This window comes from Pleurodeles waltl, chromosome 8 (assembly GCF_031143425.1).
Source record: "Pleurodeles waltl isolate 20211129_DDA chromosome 8, aPleWal1.hap1.20221129, whole genome shotgun sequence".
Taxonomy (NCBI): Eukaryota; Metazoa; Chordata; class Amphibia; order Caudata; family Salamandridae; genus Pleurodeles; species Pleurodeles waltl.
This window is the reverse complement of record NC_090447.1, coordinates 451,604,903-451,620,079: the sequence shown is the minus strand read 5'-3', so window position 1 is coordinate 451,620,079 and position 15,177 is coordinate 451,604,903. Positions and strand designations below refer to the sequence as shown.

Here is a 15,177-nt window from a genome sequence, read left to right as displayed (position 1 = left end):
CTGTTGGCAGTTCTGTACTTTAGACCCCTTCAGGCTGACCAAGTGAGTGTAATGTGGATGGCCTTCCACCAACTGAGCCTATGTGGATTCTAATCCCTCATTATGAGCGGAGAGGTGTGGGGGATGGGGGGGCGCAGATTTCCCTCATGGAATTCCGCTCTGTCTGATTCCAAGTGGGTCGGTTTTCACACTCAGGGTTTTTCCGGGAGCGGGAGAATCAAGGGCCAGATGTAGCAAAGTGTTTGCGCCTCGCAAACGGTGAAAATCGCGCAAAAGCCACTTTGCCATTCAGAAATGCATTTTGCGAGTCGGCTCCGACTCGCAAAATGCATTTCCGACTTGCAAATAGGAAGGGGTGTTCCCTTCCTATTTGCGACTCGCAGTGGGATGCAATTCCATTTGCGACCGCATACGCGGTCGCAAATGGAGTCGCAGTTACCATCCACTTCAAGTGGATGGTAACCCACTCGCAAATTGGAAGGGGTCCCCATGGGACCCCTTCCTCTTTGTGAATGGACCCCAAATTATTTTTTCAGGGCAGGTAGTGGTCCAAGGGACCACTACCTACCCTGAAAAAATACCAAAACTAAAGGTTTCGGATTTTTTTTAAAGTGCAGCTCGTTTTCCTTTAAAGAAAACGGGCTACACTTAAAAGAAAAAAAAACTGCTTTATTTAAAAGCAGTCACGAACATGGAGGTCTGCTGACTACAGCAGGCCTCCATGTCAGTGAGTGCCCATAGTCGGTATGGGGCCGCAATTTGCGACCCACCTCATTAATAATAATGAGGTGGGTCATTGCGACCCCATACCGACTCGCAGACGGTGTCTGAGACACCGTTCTGCATAACATTTTGCGAGTTGCAAATAGCGAGTCGCTATGACTCGCTATTTGCAACTCGCAAAATGTTTCTTTGCTACATCTGGCCCCAGATCCGATTTTAGCGTTCAGTAATTCCTCACGGTAAAATCGCATGAGGCTTTGCCAGCAGCAGGAGCCAAGCCTCAATCCCTGTTTTTTTATAGACGAAGGGAGCATACAATATTTCTCATCCCAGAAAACACCTTCCCTCCCTTTCTCCCACCAATGCTATCCCTCAGCCCCCACTCACTGGCCACGCATTCATTTACCACCTGCAGGCAGGTGGTAAATATATGTGTTAAACTCCGGGGTTTGGGGAATTCTGTGTCGTTTTACAACTGGAAAAATCAACTTCACATGGTGATTCCCCTTCCATGGGGTTTAACTTGTAATTGCATGGTGCTGCGTTGGATTTACTGCGCAATAATTGGAAAGTAGGGAAATCCCATATGATTTTACCATACCTCTAGTACCGTGCATCTCAGAATGGTGAACTTGCCGTGGCTTTAGGATTCCTTATGCTAACTTCATCTTGTATGTGGCACTGCACTGATGTACTGAATCGTGGCAGTATCTTGTGCCACGTGAGCAGTTGTTGAAAAGTCCCTCGTCATTAATTTAGTCCATGTTTACGTCCGATAAAAGTAAGTATTTAGCAGCAATAATATTTATTTTTCCTATCACTTATGTCATGATGAATGTCAGAACGCCAGCTGTTCAGCCTCTCAGGGTATGAACTAAGTGATAACACAATAGCATATAAGGCTACCACCTGGGGCCTCTGTGGTGCTGAACCAGGAGGAAAATAAAACCGGTGAGAAACTTGTAATTAGAGAATGTTGAATCCTAATTTTCTAATTTCTAATGAAACGTATTCAATCATAATTAAAATTGCCTTTCAAGGAACGGGGATTTGCACAAATAACTGTAAAGTGAGCCATTGGAATGAAATGATTTGTAACTGCCACTATAAAGTCTAAAATCCGTGCGGCTGCACAGCACCTCCTAACGTTTTAAAAGTGAATATTCTGCTGAGGTGAGGATGCCTTATATTGGATTAACAAAATAAATATATCTGTCACTGATTTATGATGTAGGGCTGTTCAAGTATTTTAGTCCAACGTAACGTGCAACACATGAACCCGTGTTAACCCGGAAGGACAGAAATCAATTTAATATTGCTCATTTGGTAATTTTTAAACATATATCAATTATGTAATTGTGAAGGATCACAGGACAGCGCTGTGCAAAAGTTGTCATTGTATCATAACAATATAATTATTATGTGATATCTTTATGTAATATAAAAACTGTTTGAACGTATGGTATACAAATTGCAAATTCAATGTATCACTTGTAAATTGTCACAATTTAATTGCTTTGACTAGCATTATAGAAAGCCTGTGATAAATCGTCGCTCGTTGTGAGAAGGGGAGCAGTACCATATGACTGAACAGCATACATACACACAATAACGGTTTGAGACACAGCTCCAATTTCAATTTCTAAATGAGTCTAAATTATTGTCAGTAGTCCCTTTGAATAGTTCCGCTCCATGTATTGGCTTTTCCTCACTGGCCTGTCTTTTTGAGGAGTGAAATGTTTGAGGTTTCATTAAATTAGCAATAGTTGTTTTATTTGGCAAGGAAATTCTGCTTCCCTTGTGACTCTGGGTTGAGGTAGGTTGATTTATCAGTGGATGAGAGGATGCCAGGTACTTCTTTGTATTGGGTTGAAGGATAAGCAGTAGAGTACTACGTGGTTGAATAGCGAGGGTCGCTAGATGCCAGGTATTTGTATTTTTGTTTGGATTGGGGAGGTTTGCAGGAAGGTATTACAAAAGGTGGATGTGGAGGATGGCAGGGCATCAGGTATTTTTTAGTGGGAAAGAGTGAGGTAAGGGAATTGTCAATGGTGAATGCAGAGGGTGGAAGGATGACAGGTATGTTTTTAAGGTGGGTAGGAGAGGGTTCTTTCTTCTGAGATTAGTGGGGAGTGTGGTAGGACCTACGTAGTTTAGAGGGGGCAGAGTTATGTATGGCCATGTTGTGCATTGTGCCTCCCATGAACTACTGCTTTGGGTAGGGGAAGAAGATTGGGGGTCATTTACAACATACATTTTAGATAGATAGTTGTAAACAAAAAGGAGTTTTCCACCTCACTGTTCCAGGTGGTATCATAGGCAATGTAAGCTGCACTCTTCTAAACTGTCACTTGTAACTCGTCTATGGAAAACAGCCCTATTATTTACAGCTACACATCTATAATTGTATACATGTGTACATTTTTGGAATCTCACAGTTCTGCCCAAAAGTATAAACGAGCTATTTATTCTTTTACAATCAGAAGGCGGAGAAGAGTTCATATTTTTTCAAAATTGCAAGGGCCAGCAAAAATATTATGTGCCCAATCACAGAAAATAGCTTATTCTGTGGCTCTGAGTACTGCACATCGCAGTCCAGAAAGACCTTAACTATTGAGAGATATTGAGATTGGCTTTTGGCATCCAATTATAATTATCTTTAAAAAAGGACATATTCTCATTGGATGAAAGAATTGCCAGTCTGAATAAGGGCCCTGTGTTATACCCTTTCTGACTGGCTATTGACAGCCACTCAGATTAGAAGAATGGCAATGGCTGTGTTGATTCCTCTGCGGGCTGCAAGATAACGTCGTATGCGCTCATTCTTTCCCGACCACAGGTGGCACAAATGGATCTCCGAAAAGGCTTGTTCTTCCTGGGACTCGCTTACAGAAAAATCATTTTTTGCTCAGCCATGCAATGCTTCATAAAGCAAAATATTACCACTCTCAATGATCACCAAACGAAACCCATGCCATCTGGTATTGTGCCACATAATTAGCATCATTTATTTTCCAGTTCCTGCGGAATGGGTAGTAGCTAAAAATCGCCTTATCTTCATGCCATGCATGGTAGGGATCCTGATGTGACCTATCTGAAACTGAAATAATAGGTGCCGAAGATGCAGTCTCTGGTGATCCCTAAATGACTTCCTACAAATATCCATAAATAGCTATAAATGTAAACTTTCTCAGCAGTCCACACAATAAATGTGAATATTTTATCGGGTCTTTTTACACGAGTGCCATTCACTCATAACTTACAACTCTAAAAACTCTCCCAAAAACTAGTTTAAGATGTGAGCCCCATTAAATTCATGCTGCGTTTTTGAGTAGTTCTCCACATCTGTTGATTTCCACACTCCTTGTCACAAATCATTCTTATTGTTGCACACATGATAAACACAGAATGGGAAAGCTATTCTGAACATCACTGTCTCACTTCCCAGATAATATGAATGTTTGTGAACTCACTTGAAGCTAGAAACATGCCTCCTTTACTTATTGATAATGGCATTACTCCTACTCCCTTGCCTTCTTTCTTCACCAACAAGGCTCCCTTGCCTCCAATAGACCCCTCCCTCTAAATATAAAAACGCCCCCACCCCGACCTCCTTCTGTACGTAAACAAGCCAACCAGACAGTCAGTTGTTCCATATGGGGAGGGTGGGAGGGACCTTGAGGGAAGGTGAGGGAATAGGACTTGGAGTAATGCCATTATCAATAAGTAATGAATGCATTACCTCCCGTCCTTCCTTCGCCTTTCTTCTTAACCAATTAGACGTAGCAAGTAAACGGAGACAGACAACTGAGTCATGACCATCCAATTTTAAAACAGTGCTCAGACCATATACAGAACATCTCTATTCCTTCATAGAGGACAAAACTCTGTGACCCAACACATTATCCAGGCAATCCAACTCAGCAATCTTATAGCAGCGAACAAAAATGGAAGGGGTAGACCAAGCTGCAGCTCTACAATTCTCCACCACCAAGGTTCTCTGCAACTTGGTCACTGTTGCCTCTAAACTGCGAGTAAAGCGCCCATGAACTTTTAGAGGAGGAACCACACCCCTCACCTCATATTCCAGCAAGACCAGGGAACATATCTATCTACTCAAGGACCAAAATTTACAAACAATGTGTCCCCCTTCTGGAATGACTTCACCACATCCAAGTACCATAGTAAGGTATGTCTCATGTCCAGAAAATGCAATTTGTACTCCTCCTCCAAAGAAGGTTTCAGACAAAATTCAGGCAAAATCACTTCTTGACTGACATGAATAGCCAAATTCACCTTAGGCACAAATGAAGGGAACGGGCCCAGAGCAACTCAATCTGGAAACACTTTACAAAAAGGATACTTACAAGATGAAGGCTCAAATTCACCCAAGCACCTAGCAGAAGTGATGGCAGACAGAAAAAAAGCTTTAAAAATCAGGAGCTTCAAGTCAACCCTATCAAGGGGCTCAAATGGAGGACCTGTCAAGGCCTCCAAGACCAGCTGTAAATTCCAACTTAGAAAAGATTGCACCATCCTCGGAAACAAGTTTAACAGCCCTTGGAAAAACCAAGGCATCTGCCCATCCACATCTTTCAAATTTCACCAAGAACCATGAAATCCCTGAATAGCTGCCCACTGAACCCACAAAGTAGAGACCAACAGACCTATGTCAGTGTCATTTTAAGAAGTGCATAATCAGAAGAAGAGTTGCCAAAGTTGGATCCACCTGTTTCCCTGAACACCAGACCGAAAATGTCTTCCAATGCTTGGCATGAGAATGCAGCATAGATGACCTCCTAGATGCCTGCAAAGTCACTGCCACTTTTTTGGGACCCATAGACCAGCTAAACCTTTCTGTTCAACTTCCATGCCATCTAGAGCAATTTCCTCAGGGAGCCCAGGGGAAGAACCGGAAAGCACTGTGGAGATGGGACATATGGATGATTCCATTCCGGACCACACCTCAACAACTCCAGAAGAGGAAATCAATTCCCACAAGGCCAATGTGGAACAATCAAAACTACCTGAGCCCTCTCTTTCCTGGCCTGCACCAGAAATGCCATGATCAACTGAAATGGCAGAAAGGTATAAAGCAGACCCTGAGGCCAACGACAAGTGAACCCATCCATTCCCCAAACCTGAGGACACCTTCCCAAGAGCAAAACTTCTACACCTTAGCATTCTCCAGAGAAGCGAACAGGTCTAACACTGGAAGGCCGCATGTCAGAACAATCAGATCAAACAAACAGGATAGCAGAGAGAAATTATTTGACAATGGAATTTCCCTGCTTAAAAGATCCACCCTGATATTCTCCTCCCCCTGAGTGTACATATCGTTCAGACCCAGAAACAGTTCCTGAACCCATACAAATATGTCCTTAGCAATCAAGTTCAGGCACTTGGACCGGTACCTCCCTGTTGATGTAGGACTTCTCCACCAGATTGTCTGTCCGAACCAGTACGATCATCCCCTACAGGGCCACTTAAAAATGAACCAGAGCTAGCAGGCAGTCTTTAACTCCCTCCAATTAGAAGACCTCCAAGAGGCCTGAGGAGACCAGAAGAGACCAGAACCCCTGAACCCGCTCCGATTCTAGCCAAGCCCCCCACCCAGAGATGCTGGCATCCGTCATCACCACTACCAGAGCTGAGGGAGACTGAAAAATCCCCTTTACGAGATGATCCAGCTCCAACCACCACAACAGACGCACTCAAGGCCTACCTGTCATGTCCCTCATTGCTACTCCAGCTGTACATGCCAAATGACATGCTGTGACGCATGAGGGTATGTGTCAGCCAATAAACAATGGTGACACACTCCTGCAAGTGCTACAACGTGAAATGTACCTCAATTATAAATATTTTATTCTACACCCAGGTTGCCATACATATATATTTGAGGGAATACAGACATCAGCCCAACAACACAAGTAGACCATGCATGGAACAGCAGCTTACAAATGTTTTGCTAATGAGAAAGGGACACATGCTAACATGTAGGCACAAGGAATGTTGGCAACAGTGATGGCACATAAATCATGTGAATGGACATTCCCCACTTACCAAGCGAAAGTATTGGTCAGTAGCTGCATCCAAAGTACAATGTTTGCTCTGTCACATGTATGATGGTCATCTTCGCATTACTGACTGTAATGAGGCACCAGCATCAGTCATACGCTGAAGACAAGTAGCTTCTGGGTGGCAGATGCCAAAATATTCATTTACCCAGATGCTTGGCCTCAGCACAATGATCCGTCACTTCCTTACCTTTGGCCTGTAACATTGAGGAGTAGTGATCTGTTGCATATAATTTACACCCAATATAACAAGAAACAGTTCTTGATTGATCACTGTATGCAGCCATATGTCGTCCCTGTAGAGCTAGTTGTTTGTGGATTGTACACAGTGGTGTCCTAGGTCCCTGGGCCAATAGGCAAGGCACATCAGTCTACTTACGACATGTCTACACAAACAATCACTCATCTGTTATGTTAGAAATGGCTCATCCCTTATCATCAGGGAGGCACTTTCAGAACCTGACACATTCACTTGGCAATGTGACAGGCAGGAATATACGCTGTACACACCCTCTTATGGCTGTTGTGCTGTCCTCAAACGCCCATCAAGGTCTGGGTAGGCCACTGCCAGAATGCAGACCATTAGGGGGGGGTATTGGTCCAAGAGGCACCCTGCCCACATTGGGAGGACATCCCCAGCTGGACCTCTGGGATGTTCCAGGCCCTGCGCCTCAGGTCCTCCCACCTCTTACAACAGTGGGCCCTGCACCAGCTGTGCACCCCCTGGGTTCACACCTTCTTGGCAATGGCTCTCCATAGTTTCTTTTTCTGATGGGCGTTGAACTGCCTGGATGCAAAAGACAAATCAAGAGATTATATTCACAAGTTTCATTAGAAATGGTTGAGGCACATACATGTCAGTAACACCAAGCTAGGATATTTCTATTTGTTAATACTCCTCAAGTGTGAAACACACATGACAATAAATACAGGGACCTGATTACTGACATATGTGTTTCCATCTGCAGACTAACTCACTATCATGCTCATGGCCTACAATGAATAAACAAACTTACCGACATGAGGTAGCCCATGCTCTAGCAACCTGTACTTTGATGTGAGCCACAATGAAACACTACACACCTATGTGGATTCTGAAGGGTAATCTCCTTAGGCATGAATAGATTCATGAATGGATTCACTCTGTGAGAATGATTCACAGCATACAGTCCCTACAGGCAACTGCCAGAGTACAAGCTTAAACATAAGTAACAATCAAGGGACAATCAAGGTCCGCCTCAGTTGCAACCGCCTACTGCCATGACGACTTCCGCCAGCAGTCGCAGGTGGCTCCTAATGCCCAGGGAGTAGGTCAGGCAGCCGCCGTTTTGGTGGCCTGAAATACTGTATTGGGCTTTAGAAACTGCGTCAAACCTGCAAAAAAAGATTTTTGACCTCACAAACATCCTTGAGATTCAATGATGCCAAAAAATCTCCTGTTCCTATCAGAGGAATGATTGCCTGAAGTGTAAACATTCGGAAATAAATAGACCTGATCCAGGAGAGTACCCACTTCAGATCCAGGACCGACCGAAATGCCCTTGACATCTTCTGGACCAAAAACAGGATAGAATAGACCCCTGTGCCTAGCTCAGCACTCGCTACTTTGCAAAAGCCCCTTTCGCCAGTATGTCTCTGGCTTCCCCCAAGCACAGCCAGTCTCTTTTCCTTGGCCACTGGAACTGGAGTCAGCAGGACGCCAGTATCTGGGGGAATGTGCTTGAAGTTGCTAAAGTAGCCATTGGCCACAATGTCTAGGACCCATTGATCTGTATCATCCTGCTGCCATACAGAAAGAAAATGCTGGAGTGTGCCTCTTACTGATAGAGACCCACCGTGACTGTGTTTGGCAGGGTCCCTTCTTTGACACCCCCTTCTGAGCCAGGACATTATGCTTTGGAGAAAAACCCAGCTGGAACCTATGCCTCCTAGAAGAAGAGTGAAGGGCCTCATGTGCAGGGAAAGACTTGGAGGACTTATTCCACCCTTTACAAGCTGTGGAACCACCCTTACAAGGCAAGGCATGCTTCCTCTCCTTAGAGGCTTTAGATATTATGTCAGGCAACTGTATCCCAAAGAGAGCCTGCCCCTCAAAAGGAATCTTCATCAAGGCCACCTTCTAACCAGGATCAGCCTTCTACTGTCGCAACCACAGCGATCTCCTGACCGGAACCAAGGCCCCAGTGGACATGGCTGAGGGGCGAATAATGTCTGAGGAAATGTCTGCAAGCTACCTAGCCTGCTGTTCCCTTGTTGCCAACAGATGAGAGTGCTCTGAACCCTCCTTGCTGGCCACAGCCTACTTATAAAAAATACTGCACCAGGGATTGGGCAGAATAAGCTGAAAAAAGACTAGCCCTCAATGTCAAATTCTCAGCCGCAGACACCCCCTTAAGATCAGAGTCCACCCTCCTATCAGTGGCATTAGTGAGAGTACAGTCCTCTGGACTGACAGTAGTCTTACCAATCAAGGTAGCCAGAATAGAGTCAAGTCGCACAGAGTGTGGCAAAACGTGATCCCCCTCCAACAGGTACAACTCCTGCAAAAACCTAGGGACCTGGATCTTATTCACATCCTTCCATTCCCTCATAACCATATCCTTCACACGGCCCAGAAAAGACATGGCAAACCTGGAAGGTTTAACATATTGGGGTAAAAGGACTCCTCCTTGATCCGCTGCTTGAAAGGCTGAAAGTCCCAAGTTCTCTCTTACATCTATCAGAATGTCCCACATTTCCTCCCTGGACACATACTTTCCTCCAGAAGACATTGATGGGGCCTCCACTTATGAGGCCGACGAATCAGTATCCACCCCAAAAGTCTTAAGCCTAGCCACATTACTAGGCTTCCCAGGATGCACCTAAAGAGCTTTGGCCTCTGCCACCTCAATCATGCCCTGCACCTCTTCCATTGACATGAGAGGCACACTACCCCCATCAGGGCTCTAAGGCTCACGAGTCAGCTTCCGAGGCAAAAGTAGACAACAGCACATGCTTCCTCTTCATCACCTCTTCCCATGTTCAGAATAAGAATGATCCACCCCTCAACAGTGGTCCTTAAAAAGTAGAACAAACCCAAGAATCACCAATAAGGAGCTGTCAGCAGTAAAACATACCTCCCCAACCAATCAGGGACTCCCCCCCCCCCCCGAGTCAATTCCAGCAACAACAAAAAAAGTAAAATGGGCAAAACCCCATTCCTACCGGTTTGAAAGCCTAAACATGCCACCATTGGTGCCTTCCAGCGACTGGAAAACATGTCCAGCCTCGCAGAGATCATGACCTGGAAGTGCAGCCTCAGTCATCTCAGGACCGCCGTACTCCGCCATCCGATTGTCAGTGCTCCTTCCGTGCCAGACCAGGAAACCAGAACATGCCAACTAGCCAGGAGATCGTCGCCTGCAGCACCGCTCAAGCTGGGACCAGTACTCTTATGCTCCCCAGACTCCACCATGGGGGAAAATAGAAGGTAAGTCTCCTTGGAGACAAGAAAGAACAGGAGGAGGTGCGGGGGATTCATATTTATAGGGAAGGGTCTATTGGAGGCAAAGGAGCCTCATTAGTTAAGAAGGAAAATTAGGAAAGGACAGGAGATAATGTGTATTCCAGAGTAATGAATTACATAGAAATAAAGAAATGCTGGTCGAATCAAAAATGAATTGGAGGTGTGGCAAATGGGAGGGTAAGGGAGCTGAGGTTAAAGGGCAAGATTAGTAGGGGCATAGCTATCAATGGTACAGCTGGTGCAGGAGCGTAGACACTGAAGAAGCTCACTAGACCGTTATTATTGCTCTGTTTTACAGCTTGTACAGCAATTAGGGGGCCACATTTGTCTTGCTTGCACTGGGGACTAAGCGACCCTTGCTTCTCCACTGAAGACTAGAAGGCTACTTAAGGGGTAAGATGTTAAGGGACTCATTTATGAGATTTTGGCATAGGGGAGTGCCACAAGAATTATTGCTGCACTGCCTTGTGTCAAAAGAAAAAGGCAGGAATGTGCTGTATCTATGAGATACAGTGCATTCCTGTCCTTTTCCCCTGCACTCAGGCACAATGGGCTGCCATGAGCCAATGCAGGCATCCTTGCACCATGGAGCAAGGACGTCTGTGTTGCAGTGATGATTGTTTTGGTCTAGGAAAATACACCTTCCTGCGTAAAAACAATCACGAGGCGTTTTCCTCTTTCTATGTGTGCTGCAGAAAGCAGCACCCATAGAAAAAGGAAGAAGTAGGAAAAATAAAGGTATTTCTCCTTGTTGCGCAGGCTTTTGACGCATTCTCAGGTTTACTAAATCTGGTAAATCTTGGAATGTGTAAAATGCCATGGGCGTTAAATGGGAACACCCATTCTAACTCCCATGGCATGCATCCCTATCGCAGAGTGAGGCCGCACAGCGACTTGGACTGCTTTGCCTCAGTCCATATCTACAAGACCATGAAAAGCCACGCAGGGTGGCTTTATATGGCCGAGTAGATATGGCTGTGCAGTGTGCGCCGTCGGAATGTCACTAAAAGTGAGGCTCCGGCGGCTCACAGGGGCTTGTAAATCAGCCCCTGGGTGTTTAATGGATGTCGCACATTTTTGAGTGTGGCTTGTCCTGTCTCTCTTCTGTGCACGCAAACTTGTGCTTTGACACTGTATGAGCAAAGGCATGAATTCCATGTTAATTTTTAAATTCACCTCTACAGCCCTGAGCATCCAATGCACAGCGTCCCTCTCTTCTGTGCACGCAAACTTGTGCTTTGACACTGTATGAGCAAAGGCATGAATTCCATGTTAATTTTGAAATTCACCTCTACAGCCCTGAGCATCCAATGCACAGCGTCCTTCTCTTCTGTGCACGCGAACTTGTGCTTTGACACTGTATGAGCAAAGGCATAAATTCCATGTTATTTTTTAAATTCACCTCTACAGCCCTGAGCATCCAATGCACAGCGTCCCTCATGCCCGACGCCGCTCTGCAAGGAAGTTGCACTCCGTGCACTCGTCCCTTTGCCTGTCTCCCACCCCTAACGCAGGACTGCCTTAGCCCCCTTCTAAGAATTAGCAGCTCCTCTACACCAGATCTTTCTCTGTATTCTGGTTTGTGAACCTTGGAATATGCAAAGATGATTTCAGCATGGGAGAGGCTTTCGCGCTTTAATGGGATGACCTTTATGCTAAGAAATTGGGGATACGATCCCGATTCCTCCCTCCCTTTATCACACCCCTTACCCGGTCTCCCCATAAAATAGAAGCTGTCTTTTCCGTCTAAGCCAGTGTTTCCCAAACTTTTTTGACCTGTGGCTCCCTTGATCTATTGGCTGTGAGCTGTGGCTCCCCATTATGTTACTTTTTTTTTCATGGGTGGGGGGATGTATGCACGGCCTCGGGGGTACTCCTATTTTTTTCACTGGAAACAATACTAAGCACTTGACTCCTTGTGCAGAGCGATAAATGATATTTGGGTTCTTTACTAGAAAGGCCTTAATCAGGCTTCACTAAGATCTGAGCACGGCCTACTAATGCTGAGGGATTACTATACAGGTCTGTAAAATCTGTGCTCTCTTTATGCTCCCCACTAGTATACGTTACGTAGGCAGCTCACCAAGATTTAGGCTCCCTCCTACTGAGGCATCATATAGGTGTCGATTTGCTAAGTCACTTCTACAAAAAAAAAACGTAACACCTTGAAATTCATGGTACCGAAGAGATAAGTGAAAGAGGTAGGGATCATTTGATGAGAAGAGCACCCACATTCTCACGAGTAGATTGAGCTGTCTCCTCTCCTTCCTCCTCTCCTACAGCAACTTGACAAATATCTGATAGATATTTGTCCGGTTTTCTTCATCGTGAGGTAATTTCATATATTACACAATAATGATTGCCATACCATACATGCCAACATTGTAGAACTGAAAGTGGTAAATTTTAAGAACAAAATTGGGCAAATGTATTTTCCTCAATGATATATTTAAGGTGAGAGCAATTTCAGACAGGAGACAGATAAAAATAGTTAATTTTGCTTTTAAATTTGGGAGTATCTCGTCAAAATTGGGTTGGTATGTATGCAACAAATATTATATTTGTTATCTTTGGTTCAGTGGTTTGTAAATGTCTCAATAGTTTAAAAGTGGAAAATTATCACCTGAAAAACAGAGCAGATTCTAAAAAAACATATTTAAAAAGCACCTCGTTATTTGCCCACAGAATGATTAAATTATTCAAATCAAAAGGACCTCAGAGCCCTGTAAGATGATGCATTAGTGCAGTACGTGCAGCTGGTGCACAGGGATACTAGGGGGACTGTACCCCAAGCATGGTTATTTTTAGTAACCAACAGGGAGGAAATGGGATTCCCATTGTCTTGTTCGCATTAGGGCTAATTACACCTTTGCTAGGCCACTGCTTTTATTTAAATTTACATTGATTGAGCCAGTGTTCTGAATTAGCAGCCCAGAAAAGTGAAGCACACCAGGACTATAGGTGACAGTTCATGGCCACTAGAGGGCGCTGCAGGATTTACTAAATAGGAGACAGTGCGTATATCCACCACAAACTAGTTTTCATTATTTAGGTCCGAATCATAAAATGGAAAATCAACGGAATGCAGATTAAACGATTTTGTTTTAGTGCTCGAAATCGAGCGAGCCTTCCTTAGTGGCTATGCCCCTTGCAGGCTGCTGATACTGATCTTCCACTGATACGTATTTTTTTTATTATTGTCATTTAACTCAATGTGGAGGGCAATATATGCATTGGTTCCCAAACTGTGTGCGGCGCCCCTGGCTAGTTTTGACGGCGCACAGAGGAGCCGCGGCGCACAGATTGGGAACCACTGGGTAAGCTGTCCCCTGTCAGACCCGATGACACCCTCATCCGGAAGTCGTTTATTGTCGTTCCATATTCACATCTACATTCGCTCATTTACCCAGTGCGTAATCAAGCCTATGGTTGCAGGTTTGGCCCTCAGGCACTTGTTTTTTTGGGAAGGCACTTATTTTTCATCAGACTTTGATCCTGAGCAATAGAGGGAAAATCACAAAATGGGAGGAAAAGGAGAAGAGAAAGATGGAAAAACAGTTCCAAAGGGAGACAACAGGGATGAAAAACAACCTGCAAGAGTGAGGAGTTAGGAAGTGTATGGTGGTGGAGGAAAAAAGCATGAGGTGGAATCAAGGTAATGCAGCCTTGGTATTTACCATCCTAACCTTCGATAGCACCAGCTGCGGGCTTTTGAGAAAAACTTTGGGCACCGACAAATTATTTTAAAAATGAAGCATTGCATTTACCAGAATGCCACGGGTAACACAGGATCCTCACAAGGAACTCACCTTCCCTCTATTCTAATAAAAACAGATGACAAACATTGTAGACTGAACTGTTTCATGCCCTTGGGCCTGATTCACAAAGGTATAGTTAGACCAAAAGTCTAACTTTACTACTTTTCGGTATTCACAAAGGTGAGTTACTTTGAGTAAAATTAGACTTTTTGTCTAAGTTAGACTTTTGGTCTAACTTTACCTTTGTGTGTACCGAAAAGTGGCACAGTTCGGCTTTTCATCTTAGTTAGACTTTTGGTTTAAATTTGTCTTTGTGAATACCAAAGAAGTAGTAAAGTTAGACATCGGTCCAAGTTAGACTTTTGGTCTAAATTTGTCTTTGTGAATCGGGTTCTCAGGGCCCGATTCATAAAGGTAAAGTTAAACCAAAAGTCTAATTTTACTACTTATCCAATTCACAAAGGTAAGTTATTACGAGTAAAGTTATACTTTTGGCCTGAGTTAGATTTTTGGTCTAACTTTACCTTTGTGAGTACCAAAAAAGTAGTGATGTTAGACTTTTGGTCTAAGTTAGACTTTGTGAATCAGGCCCCATGTTATTACGTTAAGGCAGTGCTTGGCAGTAAGTTAAGGCAGTGCTTAGTATAAACATATTTTACCCCTGTATTATGAAAACACAATTCTGGGTTTGGTAATGCATGACATTGTTTGTTGTGTCTATTTGCTATTTGGCATTTTTTAGTTATTGTGATGTGTTCTGTTTTTTGTGTTACTGTGAATTTGTGCTGCATTATTGCAATGTGAATTTGCTGTATCGTAGTCTAGTTGTGTTGTGGTTTACCTATTTTGTTATGATGAGCCCTGTTACTTTTCTGAGTTTTGAGTTGCAGTGTATCCTGAGCCTCTGTAAAGAGACTTTCACGGTACTCCTAAGAGTGCATTTGGCACAACCCATTCCAGTAGGGAACTGAAGTGAGCTCCTCTTTCTGCTAAATTAGTTCAAGGGGTTCCCACAATGTTACAGAGATCGGATTAACTCCTAGGATGCCCCGGGCAAGCTGGTCTTGTCTAGGCACACGGTTGCCATGTGCCTGGGACGAGACCAGCTCGT

General features: G+C 44.3%; 1 protein-coding gene across 2 annotated transcripts in view; it reads left to right on the top strand.

Annotated features, from left to right (window-relative positions):
- The first annotated feature begins 1,625 nt into the window (after window positions 1-1,625).
- The window catches only part of LOC138250027 (lysozyme g-like), a 283,730-nt gene continuing 270,178 nt past the window's right edge, over window positions 1,626-15,177 (top strand). The window contains exon 1 of one of the 2 annotated variants that reach the window (XM_069204385.1): window positions 1,626-1,674. The gene's annotated coding sequence lies outside the window, so the exon portion shown is untranslated. Of the gene's footprint in view, window positions 1,675-10,161; window positions 10,273-15,177 lie in introns of those variants that run through there. The other variant, XM_069204386.1, reaches the window with a different exon arrangement.